The sequence below is a fragment of the Lissotriton vulgaris genome, chromosome 1_1 (genome assembly GCF_964263255.1).
Source record: "Lissotriton vulgaris chromosome 1_1, aLisVul1.2, whole genome shotgun sequence".
NCBI lineage: Eukaryota > Metazoa > Chordata > Amphibia > Caudata > Salamandridae > Lissotriton > Lissotriton vulgaris.
This window is the reverse complement of record NC_141685.1, coordinates 934520607-934540151: the sequence shown is the minus strand read 5'-3', so window position 1 is coordinate 934540151 and position 19545 is coordinate 934520607. Positions and strand designations below refer to the sequence as shown.

Below are 19545 nucleotides of genomic sequence, written 5' to 3'. Positions count from 1 at the left end.
TTGAAGAAAGAGAGAAGAGAAGTTAGAGTCCAACATCAAAGATATGAACTATGTCTCATATCTTCAATTGCAAGCCTTGAACTCTATGGTGCTTGATTGGAAAGTAATTCTAGATATTTCTGTGTTCAGGAGTTTACAGGATGGATTGCAGTTAGTTTAGATATCATGTAAGAGTTGAGGGCATCCCAGTGTTGGGCCTTGTGCTCTGAGGGCTGTGCTTCTCTGTATCACCCTCTTCAGTGTTTGTTGACGGACATTGCATGGTGATTTCTGGTTGGTTTGCAGTGCAGAGCCTATTTCTGTCACGACTTGTAATGTTCTTACCAGTTCTGGCTTGTTGGAGAGGTTCTCGACTTCGGCTCTTGAGGGTTCTGGTCTGTCCGAGGAAAGGGCGACCCTTTCTGGTAGCCACTGTGTTGCCGACAATGAAAAGCCAGAGCAGACTGTGCCTTCCAAAATAGTCACAAGAGGAAACAACCCAGTAGGGAAAAACCTCTTATGGAGGCTGAGACTCCAGGAACGGAAAGGAAGGAATTAACCCACAAATAAGAGCAAACACCAACAAAGAGTGGAGAATAGAAAGCAATAGTTCCAATTAGGAGTGGAAGGTTTAAAGGAATCCAAACTGGAACTAGAAGCGCCAACTGGAAACAAAAGTGCACCAACAGGAAGCAAAAATACACCAAGCAGGAGCAAAGGTCACCAGCAGGAGCAAGGGCACACCAGCAGGAGCAAGGAGTGTTGCAAAGCAAGGCAATGGAGGATTCAGCCCCTGAAATACTCATAGGCAGATAGTGATGGAAGAGGAAGTGAGGTAACAGGAATTGAGGTAACAGGAAATATGCAGTTGCCATCTTGGATAGGGAAAAGGAAATGTAAGGAATAGGAAAGGTTGCCATCTTGGAAAGGGTTAAACAAAGAACTTTCCAAAGGCCATCTAGGAGACGAGATTGAGGACTAATGGGCAGAAGAAGTAACAGGATGTTACCAGGAGAACATACTGGAAGCAACAGTGAAATGTGCACAACAAAACGTGAGTGAAATTATGCCCCATAAAAGTACTGGAAGCAGCAGCTCCAACATTGGAGCTGTAGTGTTCTTACTGTGGACTAATGAGCATTTCCGGGCCCCACATGGTGCTGTGGCGTGCCCGACTAGACATAAGCGTCGGAGAGTGTAACTGCAATGCTGGAACAGTGGGCAGCCGTACAGCACCGCAACGCGTCCGAGAAGGAGGCACTGCGGGAGACGTGACAGGTTGCACCGCGGCCCGTGATGATGAAGAGGGTAGATCTACGGGCTGAGCCATGGCCCGCAGCGCAACAGTTTCTGCCTGTACTCTGGGTCTTAGCAACATTTGGCTTTGTAAAAGATGCAGAGAGTCTTGACTTTAATTGAGGCTTCTACTGAAGCCAGCAGGTGGGTTTCAGGATGGCTTGAGGTTTCCAGAGGTTAACGCACATTGTGTTTGTTTTGCTAGTAACTTCTGCACTGTGGCAATGAGTTTCTTCTGAAGACCAGTGTAGGTGATATTACAGTAGTCAAAGCGAGACATGACCAGGGCTTTTCTCAACGCCACCTGGTGATCGAAGGAGCAAGAGGTGGAGATTAATGCCTTGATCACTGCGATGACTATACATCTTGAAGTTTGCTTAATGCGGAGGGTTGGTCAGGTCCAAGGGCGCAACACAAGCCCCTGCAGCTACTGCAGCACAGTGGGGCCCAAAGCCTTCGTGGGCATCAGGCTCTTGAGGGGGCCCCCATTCAGCCCAAAGCCCATGATTACTTGTGAGATATGAGGATCCCTCATCACTTTCAGCAGGAGGACCCTATTGTTCTAAATTATGCCACAGGCCACGTCGATCTTATTGTCATGGTGATAGATCCGGGAATAAGAACAGTCGATGAGCGAAAGGGCCTTCGTTCATCAATATATGGATGATGCTATGAATGTATTTAACCATTAAGTTAGCAATGCTGTGTTTGTGCCTGACCATGTCTGGAGAAAGGCTGCAGAGATTACATCTATGCAAAAGGCCTGTATCTGCTGCCTGCTACACAAAAGGATCAACTGCTTTGGCACAGGAGCAACATTTTCTAGTCTCGGAAACCAAAGATCCCAGTGAAAGAACAGACACTCGAAGCTTTAAAAAAAAAAAGAAAATGCTATTGGATTTCAAAGTACGAGCTAACGCAGCAGTAGATTCCAAAACTGGGCAAGACAAGCCATGTAATGATGAAAGAAATGATAAAAAGCAGATTGCAAATTGATCTCAGCAAATCAATGAATCCATGATTGGTGAGCATCTTTGGGAAAAGTACTATAGCACCTGGCCATGCCAACTTTAACAGAACAGGTCTTTAGGATGTGGCTCACAGCAAAGGGGGGTTGATGTGGCGTAACAGTCTGACCTGTCGACTTTGCAGCTTTGAGTCTTGGCGTCGGCTCACATTCTGAAAGTCTGGACAAATCACTTAATCGCCCCGTGCCTACATAAAACACTTGAATGCATCCTTGTGTAAAGTAACTGGTTCTCATACCTTCGGGTTGCGTTCCACTGAAAAAACGATTACAAAAATAATAATTCTGTGCTGAAAATGTGCACTGCCAGTTTTTATTCTTGGGTGAAATCCTCTGAGAGCTTAGTTCGAGGTGATGGTTTCCGGGGCTCGGCACTGGCACTTAATTGTCAACACCAGCTCTAGTGACAGCACCGCTGTGTGTTTAATGTTGAGATCGGCACAACAAACCATGGGGCATATTATCAAGAAACGGCGTTAACATTATTGCCGCTTTAGCGATAATGGGCTTCATAATACGCCCTTGTGAATTCCCATAGAAGCCCAGGTTCTGGTGTGAACATGGGCTTCTATGGGAATTCTCTACGGCATATTATCAAGCCCATTATTGCCGCTTTAGCGGCAGTTTTCTGCCGCTAAAGTGGTGATAATGTTAACGCTGTGCTTGATAATATGCCACCATGTTTCTCAAATCAAATCGCATTGAAAACGAATAATACCAGCCTCTCAGGCCATTCTCATAACTTTCTGTGGCCTGAGAGACGGTTAGGCGCTATGTTGGTACTGTCATTGGCAGCGCTGGCAGGGGCAATGCATGCTGCAGGCTGCAGTGGCCTTTCAACAAATTAAGCATAGGCTGCAGTGGCCTTTCAATAAATTAAGCACTGCTGTGCGGCGCAGTGCGTGAGCACGCAGAACGTTTCCACAGCACGTCCCTGACAGAAACGTCGCTTCTTAAAAATAGAGGCACGAGCCGGTGAAGGTGAAATCCATATCCTGAAGCTCTGCAGCATTTAATCTCCGCGAGCCCGAGAGCCCGGCGCGCGGCTGCCGTGGGCGTGGCCCGGGACGGGGCGCAGAGGCAGCGATAACAAGATATTAATATTTCATGGGCTGCAGCTATCCTCTCCAGCCTGAGGCTAAACGGCTATTAGGGATTCCGAGCACGGAGAGGGCCGGGGGCCGCGGGCCCTATAAATAGAAATGCTCTTCATTAACCTCTTCGCGGACGTGGGAGAGAGTCCCCAGCAGCCTGAAAATAAATCAGGGCGAGCTGGGCCCTGGCCCAGGGCGCCAATTTTCAGAGGGGCGTTAGGAGCTGCCTACACTAAGCTCGTGCAGACAGCAGAGTCCCTTTCACCTCGCTCTGGTTCTGCAGGAGCTGTTTTTAATACCCCACGCCCTTCCATCTCCCTCCCACCCTCCGCTGTCACTATTAAAACCCCCAAACAAACAGCTTGGTACCTGAATGAGGTGCTAATCTGAGTGACTCAATGAGTTGGGGGGGGGGGGGTGCGGAGATGTTTGTGACCAGAGGCCCGCCGCAGCTCTGATGTACTTAGACAGGGTCGGACCCCTGAACACAAAGGGGGCCCGTGATGCTTATGTATCCCCCAGCAGCAGTGAGGGCGCCACATTACTTTCTGCCCAGGGCGCTTCCCTGACAAAGGTTGACTGCCGAGAATGGGGTGCATTGGGGAAGGGGGTTGTAAACTGGGTACCAGGTGGTGATTAACGAATCCTGTACTGCTTTTCATGCATCTGTAATCCCGTACAGACGCACAGCTCTGTCAATGCATCGTTCTCCTGCATGTAAGCATTCATGTGGTGTTTCTATAGCGCCATCCTAACCATATGGCAGCAAGGAGCACTACAGGCCTGATAAAGCACAGCTTAATGTCGAAGATTGATGAATTGTTAATGCACTGTGATGTCATTTTCTTCAAAGAGCTGCGTCTTTGCTCCCTGATGTTAGCACTCCCAGGTGCTCCATTATCGCTACTCACAGTGTTCAGCCAATGCACCTCTCCCCTGACCTGCAGTGCTGCTTGCCTCTTATGCACTGATACATAGAGGTGGGCGAGCCAACAAATTAACAGGGAAAGCTGAGCCACAGCCAAGCCGGGGGTCAGCACTGGCTCTAAGAGGACATGCACGAGCCGAGCCCTGGAAATATTTGGCAAGTAAATCATACAACAAACATCATGTTAGAATACAATAATGTGTCAAACACAACAAGATGACCCAGTCACAGATCTGGGTATTATCCATTGTTCTTTTGCTCACCATGCCACTCAAGTTTGGACCCAGCCAAATGCAACTCAGCCATGAGCCTGCTCCTCATGGGAACAGTCCAGCCCGAACTGCCAGGCCAGGTCTATTTTGTTTACTACAATAATGTGTCTTCAAAATTCAAAAAGAGATATCTCTCTAACACGCAGAAGCGTTTCACCTCACCAAATCAGATTATAGCTCTGCATTGAGAAGTACTTATGAAAAGTTTTAAAACAGAAACTGGAAAATATTTCCACCCCTATCTGTGATGATAATGCTATTGGTGAACCAAGAGGCAATTCAGTTGTTTTGCGTAGCCCACATGTGGCCTAGATTCTTATTATACACAGAGCAACATCATTTTTTATTACATCAAACAGAGTGGTTTTTGTACAGCGCACATCCTGAACTCATATATTTGAAGGTCCTCTGGCATGATAATGAGCAGAAGAGGGCCTCAGTGACAAAGTATTTGCTTAAGATCACACAATTTGGTCAAGCATAGATTAATCTCAGATTATCCAGTTTCACACTATGCAATTCAGACTGTAGATGGGCATCTCATTTTGACAACAAAGTATTGCTTTGACCTTAATTTTAAGAAGAAGAGATTAGCAAATTGGTGACTGGCAGAATCCACATTTTATATTTGTGAGTTTATCATAGTGCAAACTCATGTGCTTCAAAACACACACAGACTATGTTATACCTTTTTATTATGATGATTTGCCTAGGATTCATAGAAGGTACAGCCAAGGCCAGGATTCAAGCTTGATTCCCATTCTTACATGGGCGGACTTTGTAACCACTAAGCCTCACGCCTTCAATAAAAGCTCGGCTCATTTTGAGCTCGAGGGTCGAGTACAACCTTCAGTTGAGCCAGAGACAGGCATCTGGCTCGAGCTTGGCTCCAGCTTTCAGTGGCTCGCCCAACTCCACTGGGACTCACACATCGCTGTATCAAAGCAACTCACCTCTGACTTGCAGTACCCCCTCGCACCCAAGTACTGGCATTCAGAGACAGCTCTGTCTGTGCACCTCACTCTTGATGTTCAGTACCCATGCTAAACCAGTACAGTGACTCACGCAGAGCTCTGCCAGTGAAACTCAGCTTGGCATGCAGCATTCCTTGCTATTCCAGGACTGGGCCTCTCATAAACACCCAACCAACGACACTTCTCTGGGGAGGAGGGACATTGGGAGACTTCTGAAGGTGAGATGGACCGGGCACATATTCATGCACTGATGGCCATATCTCCTCTGTACGGTTGACACTGGCAGCACAGTGAAGTCACCATGCCCTCTCCACAACACTTCGCTGAGAGTAGGGAGTTTACACACGTGTTGGCTCCTGACGGGCAATACACCTGAGTACCAGTGCAGGAAGGGTGGGAGAGGCCGATGACAGTTAGGAGCTCAAACAACCTGACTTTCCTTCCAAAGGTGGAGAAGGTTGTGGGATTGAAGATAGTCAAAGAAGAGCAATGCAAGCTTTTTTTTTTGTTTCTTTTAGTCCTCATCTCACCATAAAGCGACTGCAAATAAACGCAGGAATCCATCAATCCAACCTGGGCGCCCCAGGCTTCTGCAATTGCATTGGCTGTAGGCCTAACCAGGCCTTTGGATAAAGCTTGGTGTAATCATTGGATTTAGGGGTTTCAGATTAATCTCATTTCTCTGGCCCATACCAGGAACTCCGACCAGATGTTACACCCATCATCATTCCAATTGCCCAAGTCCAGACATGCCATACCCAATACAGCCCTCAGCCAATTCTCATACATCGGGGGGCGTGGATCCTTCCAGAGCTTGCAAATCTCCCTCCTAGCGATAAGGATCAAATACATAGTCAGAACTTTTGTATAGCCGACAGAGAATTAATCAAGATGTTATCAATACCAAATATCACTACTGGAAGATTCAAATTAAACTTAAATTTAAAAATAGCTCCGAGAGTAGATTCCACATTCTGCCAAAATTGTTTTAACTCATCACATTGAAAGAATATGTGGATGTCGTCTGCCGGAGAGAAGTCGCATCTTGGACATTTTGAGGAGGAAATGGGGGCAATGCAAGCTTTTCTGAGAGTAATATATTTTTTTGAATACATGTCACACTGAAAAACAAAGTGAATGGGTGAAATTCTTGCAGAAGTATCAGCCAGTTGCAATGCTCATGATGTATTAAAGTTTACAGTTTTTGGGTCTGCTGCCATTCCAGACAAGGAATAGCCACAAACAAATCAAAGTTGCTTATTCCCTAGTAGGAACTGTCCAGTTTGATCTGTCAGGCCTTCCCAGAATGGGAACTCAAATAACCCCTGACCGGTTTGGGTTTCATCAGTAAAGTGCAGCTTAATCTTCTGGCACAGCGAGCACGGGACCCCGTCTAACTTAGAGCATCACACTGCAATGTGTATTAGCATATTTGTGTTTCTCTAGCTCTCTCCCTCATATGTTTGGGTGCCCTTCCAATACAACATAGTCTACTTAGACATGGTTTAAAACTTTTCCAACTTTGAAGGTGTGTATGTTGCAGAGCACTTTTAGATATTCAAAAATACAAATTTTCTCAGATGTTACGCATGCCTCAAGATGGCATAACTTTTTTGCACAAACCACTCTCTACCTTTTCAGTAGATAGGATTTGAGTCAAAATCTATCGGTGGTTGAATGGGAATTCCCCTTGAAGCAAATAGCACAAATCACTGCTTTGTATTACTTTAGTGCTACTTTCCAGCTCAATTCAAGATTTGCACTTTAAAGTAAATCCCAATTCAAGATTTTGCATGGGGTTTCGTCACTTTTTGTATCATTGCATCGATGCGAAGCCGTAAAGGAGTAACATGTGTAATATAGTTCTAAATTGCCATCTCAGAATTCTGGTAACATTTACAAACCTACTCAATATCATCAGATTCCTTCGATAGCAGTATTGCACCATATTACATAGCTACTCATAATGTATCCTGTCTTGCTATCTGACTTTCTTGGCCACAAATGCAAAAAAGAACAATTGATGGAGGGAATGTCAGTCATTCACCCCAAGTACAGAGATCGGGCCTAAATCCATTGTCCTGGGTTACTTGTCTTCTGGTTCAAGGAGGACCTGGCTTGGCAGTTCGGGCTGGACTGTTCCCATGAGGAGCAGGGTCAAGACGGATTTGCATATGGCTGGGTCCAAACTGAGGTGGCATGGTGAGCCAAAGAATGATGGGTTGGGATGTTACCCCAAGCGATTGCCAGTGGTTAGACAAATTCGAAACATTCTTCCCATCAACTTTTGTGTTTCATGACTTTGCTGGCAGCAGTAATTACCTGCTGCACTAATTAACAATTATGAATTTGGCAGTTATAGGAGCCACATCGGAAAAGTTCAGTGGTAAACGTTTAAGGGCAATCCCTATCTCCATGTTCAACAAGTTGGGCATATATGCAGCATTAAGGAATATTTGGGATGTGTTGGTGCAACTCTGAACCATGTCAGCAGGAGCTTAGGATCAACCTCCAGGCCAACTTACTTGCTGAATTCCAGGTTACTATTAAGCAACTTTTACTCCAACCTACTTAGCCTCCTACTTTTAGGTCTCACCTTCCAGACAGCACACGTGAAGTCTGTTGCAAAACATTCTGTAGGCTTACCAGGAATATAGAGGGGCTTGGAGCCAGCCCTTGCTTACCATTGATTGACTTTCTTGTCACTCTCATTTGCCTGTTTGCTTAGCGGTGTCCTAGCTTGTCAATGGTGTGTTTGTCTGTGCCATAGGTCATAGCTTCTTTTATCTCTTTTTTGACTGACTAACTTACTTCTATGCTTCCGCTGCTTGCTTTTCAAACACTACTTTTTTTTGGGGTCAAGTGGGAGTGCATGTATTTTCCAGCTGACTCCATCATATACTCCTCTTCCTTTCAATCCATGTTGCTCTGTAAACTATGTGCTTCACCCCTTCCCACCTCCTCGCTCGCTCTTGTGTGCTTCCACCCTCCGTTGCTTTCTCACCCGTGTACTTCTCCCCACCTGCTCCACATTGCTTTTTCTCCAGTTTGCTTTCCCCGCGCTTCACTTTGGTCTCTGTGTCTTCTCTTTCCTCAACCTACTCCATCTGTGTTGCTTCCCCCGCCCATGTCCTCCATGTTGCTTTCTCCCACCGGTGCCCCCGTGTTGCTTCAGCCCCCACCCAGGCCCTTCAAATGTTGCTCCTTCCTCTTCTACCCCATGCTGCTTCCACCCCATTGCTTCTGCCTCCCCCTTGTACCTCCCCTTCCTCCACCCACTCTATAAAAAACAAAATGTTCTTCCACATTTTTTGTTTCTTTTTGGTTACAGATCCAATTCGGAATTTTGTTGATGCGCACATGTACAGTGCACTTGTCTACAAAATGACATGTCGGGCAGTGTCAAAGGCTTATTTTTTAAATTCCTTAGCCAAGCTGCACAGCCTCAAGGAAGCTGCAAAGCATGGCTAAAACACTGATAAAGCCAATAAGTTCCAAAAGTGAGATTTATTTATTGGCTGTGTCAGTGTTTGTTAAAATAATATAGCTGGCAGGATATTTTTAGCCTGGTTAGTCAGTGCAGTTATGTGCAATGGCTATTATTACCAATTATTTAACATATACATAGAAAGGGCTTTTTATCCAACCCACAAGAAAATGAACCACTCACTGCGTGCTCCTGGCTTTTAGTTGTATCATTTCTTCTCTGATGGAGAGCTTACACTGCAATGCATGTAGCTCTATTTTACATCTCAAAAGTACCCGGAATCATCACACATTCAATTATTTATCTCATTGATGCATTGTATACAGAAAGCAATTTTTTTTGTTATGCTTTTTTCACTGCAGCAGACTATTTTTATTTAATATATTTTAGTCAAGACTCAAAATGCAAGACAGACCTGGTGGCTTTGCAAATGGTTGTTTATAATGTGTTTATGTATGTGTTGTACATGCTATATGGGTGGAGCGCGCGCGGACACACGAGTTTGGATGCCCACACATAGTCTGCCTGACACTGCAGTCCTCTCTCTCATAGGCATGTGGCCCACGCGAGAGGATCGTCTTCCGGCTTCTGCCCCGCCTCCTCTGTTCCCAGGGCGGCCTTTGCACATGTTCCAACAGTGTTTATTGACGAGGTCTGAGGCCTTCCATGTGACCTGTGTCCTCGGATGTGAGGCCTGCTCTAAGCCTATCCCGGGGCGCGATAATGGCTCAGCTCCTGCAGGGTTTGGCCGCGAGGCCTTTGGCTGTATCGTAAAAAATCCCAAATGTTAAGAACAGGCCTGAGGGGGAGTGAAGAGAGGAGCGAGAAGGGCCGTTTCTGGGGACTTCTCATCCTATTCGCCACTCCCCACCCCGTAACACGACCCAACCTTCTTTTACTCCTTCCAATCCCCCCAGACGTCCTTTTTTAGGTCTCGCCTGTCGATGCGCATGCGCATCGAGCAAGGCGAGAGTATTGGCACTTATCCGCTCTTTATCCACACTGCAAGGAATCGTGGCGATTCCTTGCAGTGCACGAGAAATTTAAGCTCAATGCGCATGCGCATTGAGCTTAAATGCGCGTGCCACATGCCCCCAGCCGCCTGCCTTGCCTACTCTCTCTCACAGCCTCCCCCAGCTCCGCCCCCTCACTACTTGATTGCACGGCCGCTAGGCCGTGCCTCCCCTACTCTCCTCCCCCCTCCTCCTCTCCTCCCCTGCCATGCCCCTGATCTAGATTGTCCCCGTGTCCCTCTCCGCCCCCTCACTACTTGATTGCACGGCCGCTAGGCCGTGCCTCCCCTACTCTCCTCCCCCCTCCTCCTCTCCTCCCCTGCCATGCCCCTGATCTAGATTGTCCCCGTGTCCCTCTCCGCCCCCTCACTACTTGATTGCACGGCCGCTAGGCCGTGCCTTCCCTACTCTCCTCCCCCCTCCTCCTCTCCTCCCCTGCCATGCCCCTGATCTAGATTGTCCCCGTGTCCCTCTAGCCCTCCTCTGTCGCACCGTGTGCCCCTCGGCAGCGGCCTGGTGTCTCCGCCGCCAGCTCTCCCGCCACAATCCGAGCCCAGAGCTTCGCAGGAAGCTGCGGCGGCACCGACTGCTCGGTTAAAATATCCGCTTGCCCTGTTCGAGGATTATAATTAAAAATAACCATTGCCTACGCGCGCAGGGCCGCCTTTGTTCTGAGCCGTCGCTTTGTGTGGCGCATTCCTCTGAGAGGAGAGGACGAGGTCCCACCCCGGGCTCAGGCAGGAATGACAGAAAACAAGTTTGCTCATCCTCTCAGAGAACATGTCTGAGGCGCTGCTCGTGTGAACCAGGAACAGGATTACCAGGCGACTGCGTCACCGCCTGCGCAGCCAGCACAGATTTGCATTTCTAGCACCCCACACTTGCAATGCAGAACGTTCATTTTCGAAGCACTAACTACAACTCCCAGAATGCAATAGATGTTCATATGCGTTCAGGAGTCAGAACAACGTATCCTCAGCTGAATCAGTCGTTCAGACGCAGCGTTAGAGAAGGTGCTGTACTGGCCTTTCACACGAACACAACAGTAAAGTGAAGGGCCTCTTGGCGCTCTGAATAACAAGTGTTCTAACTTCACAGCGATAGACCTAGATAGAATGAACGCCTCAGCCAGGCCTGCTGGGATTCGAGCTACAGTGTGACCAGTGTGTTAGAAACACGGGTTTCTGCAGCATGTGCGCAGCCCACTGAGCTAACTTAATGGCATGTGCTCCCAGGGAACCCCTGTTTCAACTAATTCCCATAAGCGCCTTTTATTTCTGTTGCAACAGCACCGAGCATGCAACTATCTTTCTTCCCTATTTTCCCTCTGTCTCTCTCCCCATCACATCATCTCACTGGTGGAGAAGGCAGCATCATTGCTGTGTGAGGGTCGGAATTCTTGCACAGTCCCTGCCTATGCTGCCTGCATCCGTCGGCCAATCCCTAGGGCACGGAGTATTCATGTATGTAGTGTGCGCAGGTTTCTTCCAGAGCCGGCACCCTAGGCAGCGTCTGTGCTCACAACGCCAGAGCTGCGTTCAGAGGCAGGCACAACTCGCAGCCCTCGATACATAATGCATAAGCCTGTAAGCGCCCGGCACGTTTGCAGCACGGAAAATGCAGCAATAAATATCCCTTCCGTTTGTGGAATAAACGGCGTCGAAAACCTCCCTCCCTCGCCCTGTGCCGGTCCCGGTTTTAAGCACGCGCCTCTTTGCTAGGGGTTTAGACATTATTGTACATAATGCGGGTTTTGATATTGCGTCATTCTATCTTCCAGCGACAATATCAGGTGGCATTGTAACCTGGCACACGGCCCTACTTATTAACGACCCTGGAAGTTTAAACGGAAGAGCGACCTCGTCGCTGTTTCTCGCGTGCGCTGTTTGTAGATCACACCCAGCAGGTGCAAAACCCACTCAGCTATTATAGCAAACGGCGCTGCGCCGCGTCTCCTTCTGGCAGGCCTGCTGAGAAGCGCCAGTGCTGTTCGACTGAGTATGCCTGAACCCTCCTGAGAAGCAAGAGTGCGGTTCGACTGAGTATGCGTGAACCCTGCTGAGAAAAGCGAGGTAATAAGACACTGTTTCCTATGCATATGTCCTGATGAGAAGCGCAGTTACTACCCTTGTAAAAGCGCAGCAGCCCTGCTGAGAAGCATCAGTACCAGAGAATAAAATGAACCAGTCCTGAGAAGAGCCATTACTTTCTAATTTGATGCACAGCAGCCATGCAGTGACAGTGGTATTGCCAATTTAAAGGTACAGAAGCCTCGCCGAGAAGTGCTAGTACCATAACATTAGATGAACAGTCATGCAAAGTGATATCATTTTCAGGTAAAACGTATATGAGCGTTGCTACGTACTGCCAGTACAGACCCAAAGCCTCAGTATGCTAGCCCCAAGAAGTGCATGTCATGCCTAAGTTAAAGTGTAGCATCCAAGATGAGTAGTGGTGATACTGTGCCTTTATAAGTACAAGCCTTTCAGAGCAGTTCCGGCACTGCCCCGTCAGAAATAGAGCAGCCTTGGTGAAGTGCTTGTATTACATCGAGAAATGCAAACTCTCCCATTAAAAGCAAGCAGCCACGCTGAGAAAATCTAGCACCTGTCCCACTGATGAGTGTGATATACCGGGTGAGAAATGCAAGAACTGTCCAATTTAAAATACTTCCTCGTCGCAGAGAAGCGCCTCCTGTGCCAACAACACAACTAATAAGTGCCGACACTCGTCCCTGAAACCGAAGTGCAGTGTCCGAGCCTGCCAGCGGCTGTCACCTTCAAGGGATCACAACTGAAGAATCTACTTCCTTTTTTTCCTTTTTTTTAATAGAAAAACCAAAGTACGCTGTTTTCAGCCTTGGTCTTACCACCAGGAGGATATATAACCCGCTGTCCCCTCACCCTCACTCTCACTCATCCTCACTCACCCTCAACACCACACACTCACTCACCCTCACTCACCCTCAACACCTCACCCTCACTCACTCACCCTCAACACCTCACCCTCAACTCCTCACTCACCCTCACTCTCACTCATCCTCACTCAACCACCCTCAACTTCACTCACCCTCAACGCCTCACCCAACACCTCACCTTCACTCACCATCAACATCTCACCCTCACTCACCCACAAAACATCAGCCTCAACCCCTCACCCTCAATCACTCACCCTCAACCATTCACCCTCACTCACCCTCCCTCACCCTCAATTCCTCACCCACACCCTCAACACTTCACCCTAAACACCTCACTCATCCTCAACGCCTCCCCCTCCCCCTCACTCACCCTCACCCTCACTCACCCTCAACACCTCACCATCACTAACACTCAACACCTCACCCTCACTAACTCTCAATCCCTCAATCACCCTTCCCCTCACTCACCCTCAATACCTCACCCTCACTAACACTGAAACCCTCAATCACCCTCACTCTTACTCTCACTCACACTCTACACCTCAGCCTCACCCTCACTCACTCACCCTCAACACCTCACCCTCACCCCCTCAACCCCTCACCCCCTCACCCTCACTCGCCCTCACCCTCAACCCCTCACCCTCAACACCTCACCCCCTCACCCTCAACTCCTCACCCTCAACACCTCACCCTCACTCACTCTCAACACCTCACCCTCACTCACTCACCCTCAACACCTCACCCTCACTCACTCACAATCAATCACCCTCAACCCCTCACCCTCAACAACTCACCCTCAACACCTCACCCTCAACACCTCACCCTCAACACCTCACGCTCAACACCTCACCCTCAACACCTCACCCTCAACCCCTCACCCTCAACACCTCACCCTCACTCACTCTCACTCACCCTCACTCACCCTCACTCACCCTCACTCACACTCACTCACACTCACTCACACTCAGTCACCCTCACTCACCCTCACTCACCCTCACTCACCCTCAACCCCTCACTCACCCTCACTCATCCTCACTCACCCTCAACCCCTCACCCTCACCCTCACCCACCCTCAACCCCTCACCCTAACTCACAATCACCCTCACTCACCCTCACCCACTCTCACTCTCACTCACCCTCAACCCCTCACTCACCCTCAACACCTCACTCACCCTCACCCTCACTCACCCTCAACACCTCACCCTCACACAGTGCAATAGGTCTCAGAGGATTTTTAGTTAAAGCTTTTACAATTGTTTATGGCTTTTTTGATTTGTAATTCTTTAGCATTGGCTACAAAAAATAAAAATGCAAAAGATTTACAACAAAAAACCCATAAACAATTCTAAAAGCACTAACTCTAATGCTGCGAGACCTATTGCATTTCCAATGCTTGTTTGTTATAATTTACTGGCATTTATATGGCGCACACTCTGCCTTCGGGTGCTGCTCCCAAAGTCTTCAGTACTCTGGCCAATCCCTTTTCTGAGGATTCCTCAAGGCTTGTCTCCTCGAGCACCACTCCTCAGTCTTCGGGACCCTAACCAATTCCTCCTCCTTCAGAATCTTGATGCAGTCACATTAACTTGATATTTCCGAACACAGTCCTGATGGCACAGGCCCATTTCTCTACATAAACAGCCTAAATAACCCTCTTTTAAATGCCCTTATAAACCCCTCAGACCCCTTCTTCTGGGAGATTCATTGATTGACAACACCTGCACCGCAGCTGAAGCCCTTTGCACACGAGTATTCCTGACTGCGCCTGGTATCGTTGCCATTGAAAGATTTAACGCGCTTTGAAGCTCTTGCTCGCGCAGCGCTTTGAGAACGTAATCTCACATAATTGAATTGTGCTTGGTTGTACCTTTAATTATCTGCATCACGCTTTGTGCCTCACTGACTGCGAAGTTAACCGCGTTTATCACAGCTTCTGCATTAGCGCTTTGAAGCTGATTGTCGCTTGACGCTTTAAAACCTGGTTGTACAATTCTGCTTGGCGCTCTGTGTGTTTATTACTTGCACTTCATTGCTGTGTTGTTCTTTCAACGTTGATACTTTGTGAGTGGCGCTTTGGCAGAGGTATTCTGCTGGAGTTGAGAGCCTTTGGCTGCCTGTTGTCGAGCATTGTGCTGTGCCCTGCTTTTACTTTCATTTTTGCCCTCCATTTTGTGTTTTCCTCTCCCCTGACCCGCCTCTCTGATCCCGCCTCCCAGCTGACCCTCCCACGCTCCGCCCCCTCCACCATCCATTTAAGCCAGATGGTCCCACGCGCAGCGTCCACGCGCTACGGCCGCGCCGAAGGTGCGCCAAAGGTAAGCCCGTCTACGCCCGTCCGCGCCTGGACCGCGCCCAGCGCCAGAGCCCCTGGTCCTCGTAATGTCCACCCCGCCCGCATTTCTTACGATGCCACCACCCTCCTAGCCCTCAACTCTGGCCGTTCCCTCAACTGCGTCCAAGTCGCTCCTGGACACACCCATGGTCCCTTTTCATGCAACTCCTGCAAGTTCGACGGCACCAAGAACAACTCCTCATCTACGATCACACAACAGATATCCGACCCCAACCATCTAAAATGCATCCTGCTCAACACCCGATCGGTCCACAGGCACGCCATTGACCTCTGGAATCTACTAGACACCATCTCTCCGGACGTCGCCTTCCTAACAGAAACATGGATGAATGCCTCTTCAGCCCCAGACATCACCATTGCCATCCCGGAAGGCTATAAGATCATTCGCAAGGACCGTACCGGCCACACAGGAGGAGGTATCGCTATCGTCCACAAGAAATCCATCCGCATCTCAACCAGCTCGGACGTCAACCTCGCCAACTCTGAACACCTTCACTTCCAGATCCACATCGACCCCAAAACCACACTCAGAGGCACCCTCCTTTACAGGCCACCAGGACCCCGCGCACAGTTTAGTGAAGACATCACGGACTTCATCACTCCACACGCGCTCCCCTCAGAGGATTACATCCTTCTGGGAGACCTCAACTTTCACCTTGAAAAGAACAACGACCGCAACACCACCACCCTTTTGGACAACCTCGCCAACCTCGGACTTAAACAACTTGTCACCACCTCCACCCACATCGCAGGTCACACACTCGACCCTATCTTCACCTCCAGCAAACATGTCTCCTTCAGCCACACCACAGCTCTCCTTTGGACTGACCACAGCTGCGTTCACTTCACCTACAACAAGCCCACCTCCAACAACCACCCCCAACCCACTCTGCAAATTAACTGGAACAAAATTACCACCGACCAAATCTCCTCATCGCTTCTTCAAAACCCCCCAGCCCACTCCTCAAACCCAGACCAAGCAGCCACTAACCTCACCCAATGGTTATCCAACACTGCCGACATCTTAGCACCACTGAAAAAACGACAAATCAAACTAGGCAGCAAGAAGGCCTCCTGGTTCAACGATGATCTTAAGAAATCCAAGAAACTCTGCCGCTCCCTTGAGAAGACCTGGAAAAAAGACCCAACCACCAGCACCAAGGACGCCTTCAAAAACGCCACCCGCATACACCACCAACTGATCCGAACTGCCAAGAGAGCCGCTTTCAAGGATCGACTAGATAACAACGCCCACAACAGCAAGGAATTATTCAACATCGTCAAGGAATTTACCAACCCCTCGGCCAACTCCAACGACATCACCCCCTCTCAAGCCCTCTGCGACTCCCTAGCCTCATTCTTCCACAACAAAATTGCAGACATCCATAACAGCTTCGACAACCGTCCCGAAAACCAACCCACCCAACCCCCTGCAGGACCCCCACCCCCCCTGAACACCCTCAATGACTGGAAGCCAATCTCCACTGAGGACACCATCCGTCTGATGAACTCTATCCACTCAGGATCCCCCACAGACCCATGCCCTCACCACATCTTTAACAAAGCAGACTCCATCATAGCACCGCACCACCGAGACGTCATCAACTGCTCCCTCAACTCCGCAACCTTCCCGGAAAGCTGGAAACATGCCGAACTCAGCGCCCTCGTGAAGAAACCCACAGCTGACCCCACCGAACTCAAAAACTACCGCCCTATCTCACTCCTTCCATTCCCGGCCAAAGTCATCGAGAAAGCGGTCAACAACCAGCTCGCCGCATTCCTCGAAACCAACAAATCCCTCGACTCCTCACAATCCGGCTTCCGAGCCAAGCACAGCACGGAAACCGCCCTCATCGCAGCAACAGACGACATTCGAACTCTACTGGATAATGGAGACACAGTCGCCCTCATCCTCCTCGACCTCTCCGCAGCCTTCGACACGGTCTGTCACAGCACCCTTTTACAACGCCTCAGAAACGTCGGAATCCATGGAAAAGCACTGGAATGGATCACCTCGTTCCTCACCGGAAGAACCCAGAGAGTCCGCCTCCCACCATTCAAGTCAGAGGCCACTGAAGTCATCTGCGGCGTACCCCAAGGGTCCTCACTCAGCCCCACCCTCTTCAACGTATACATGAGCCCCCTCGCGGCCATCGCACGCCAACACAACCTCAACATCATCTCCTACGCCGACGACACTCAACTGATCCTATCACTCACCAAAGACCCGAACACGGCCAAAACCAACCTGCATGAAGGAATGAAAGAAGTAGCCGAATGGATGAAGCACAGTCGTCTAAAACTGAACTCAGACAAAACAGAAGTCCTCATCCTAGGCATCTCCCCCTCCGCCTGGGATGACTCTTGGTGGCCAGAGGCCCTTGGAACAGCACCTATCCCGACGGACCACGCACGCAACCTGGGCGTCATCCTGGACTCCTCACTCTCGATGAACAGACAAGTCAACGCCGTTTCTTCATCTTGCTTCAACATTCTTCGCATGCTCAAGAAAACATTCCGCTGGATCCCCACCAAAACTAGAAAAACAGTCACTCACGCTCTAGTCACGAGCCGACTGGACTACGGAAACACCCTCTACGCCGGTACTACCGCAAAAATCCAGAAAAAACTCCAACGCATCCAGAACGCTTCAGCCAGGCTCATATTAGACATACCGCGCAAAGAACACATCTCTGGCCACCTGAAAAACCTCCACTGGCTACCCGTCAATAAGAGGATTACTTTCCGGCTCATAACCCACGCACACAAAGCACTCTACGAAATCGGACCCGAATGCCTCAACACACGACTGTCCTTCTACACCCCCTCCCGCCAGCTACGATCCTCCAACCAAGCCCTTGCCACTGTACCTCGCATCAACAAAACCACCATGGGAGGTAGATCCTTCTCCTACCTGGCAGCTAAAACCTGGAACTCACTTCCCACTCATCTTCACCTTACTCAGAACCACCTAGCATTCAGAAAGCAACTTAAAACGTGGATATTTGACAAGTAATTCCCCTCCCTTCTTCAAGCGCCTTGAGACCCTCTGGGTATGTAGCGCGCTATACAAATTTATTGACTTGACTTGACTTGACTTGTGGACATGTCATCACCCCCAACGCTTCCGATTATCGAATACTTTTTAACCCCTTGACATCTACAAAGACATGTGTAGAGGGCTGTGAACTGGAGGGCTGTACACAACCTTGCTGTGCTGTCGGAGGTCAAGCCACACTCCAACATCACTCTCAGAGGCGGACTGCAGCACCTGGCCTCCATGCACCCCTACAGTGCACCCGTCCAAGAGCCGGCCCTTGCTTGGATACCGCACTGGGCAGGAAAAATAGTTGGCGCCATCGCTGCTGCATAGGAATGAATTGAAGTAGCAGGGGGCCATTTTGTCTTCCCAAGTCAGTCACTGGTTGATTATTACAACAAAATAGTTTGGTGACCTGACCTCGTCAGAGCCGGTCGCTCCACCCGCCGCGTGGCTCCTCCAGAGTGCGCCGGTGTCCCCTGCTGCTGACTCCTGTCCGCCGCTGCCCCCAGGGCTCAGGTGTCCCTGATTGTGTTTTCTGTGCTTCATCCCGTTTTTTGTGCCTTTCTGTCGCCTGTTGTGCTGTGTTTTTCTCTACTGTTGTGCCCATTTTTGTGCTCACTGTGTGATCGTCGTGCCCCTGTATTATCCAGTTTTTGGGCCTCTCTGCCGCCTGTTTTCCCGCTGGTTCCCCCGCTCCCGCCGCTGCTCCCCCGCGGCCCCGCCCCCTTCTTTGTTCTGTACCATCGCCCCCTCCTAGCCGCCACCCCGCTCCCGTCTCCCAGCTGCTCCTCCCTCCCACTGGCTACTTAGGCTGTGGCACATGCGACGGGGAGATGTGACCTGACCTGACCTCGTAAGAGCCGGTTGCTCCACCCGCCGCGTGGCTCCTCCAGAGTGCGCCGGTGTCCCCTGCTGCTGACTCCTGTCCGCCGCTGCCCCCAGGGCTCAGGTGTCCCTGATTGTGTTTTCTGTGCTTCATCCCGTTTTTTGTGCCTCTCTGCCGCCTGTTGTGCTGTGTTTTTCTCTACTGTTGTGCCCATTTTTGTGCTCACTGTGTGATCGTCGTGCCCCTGTATTATCCAGTTTTTGTGCCTCTCTGCCGCCTGTTTTCCCGCTGGTTACCCCGCTCCCTGCCGCTGCTCCCGGCGGCCCCGCCCCCTTC

General features: G+C 49.6%; 1 protein-coding gene across 4 annotated transcripts in view; it reads right to left on the bottom strand.

Moving 5' to 3' along the window:
* The window catches only part of ITGA7 (integrin subunit alpha 7), a 307450-nt gene that overhangs the window by 257841 nt on the left and 30064 nt on the right, over positions 1–19545 (bottom strand). The gene's annotated exons all lie outside the window — the stretch shown is intronic.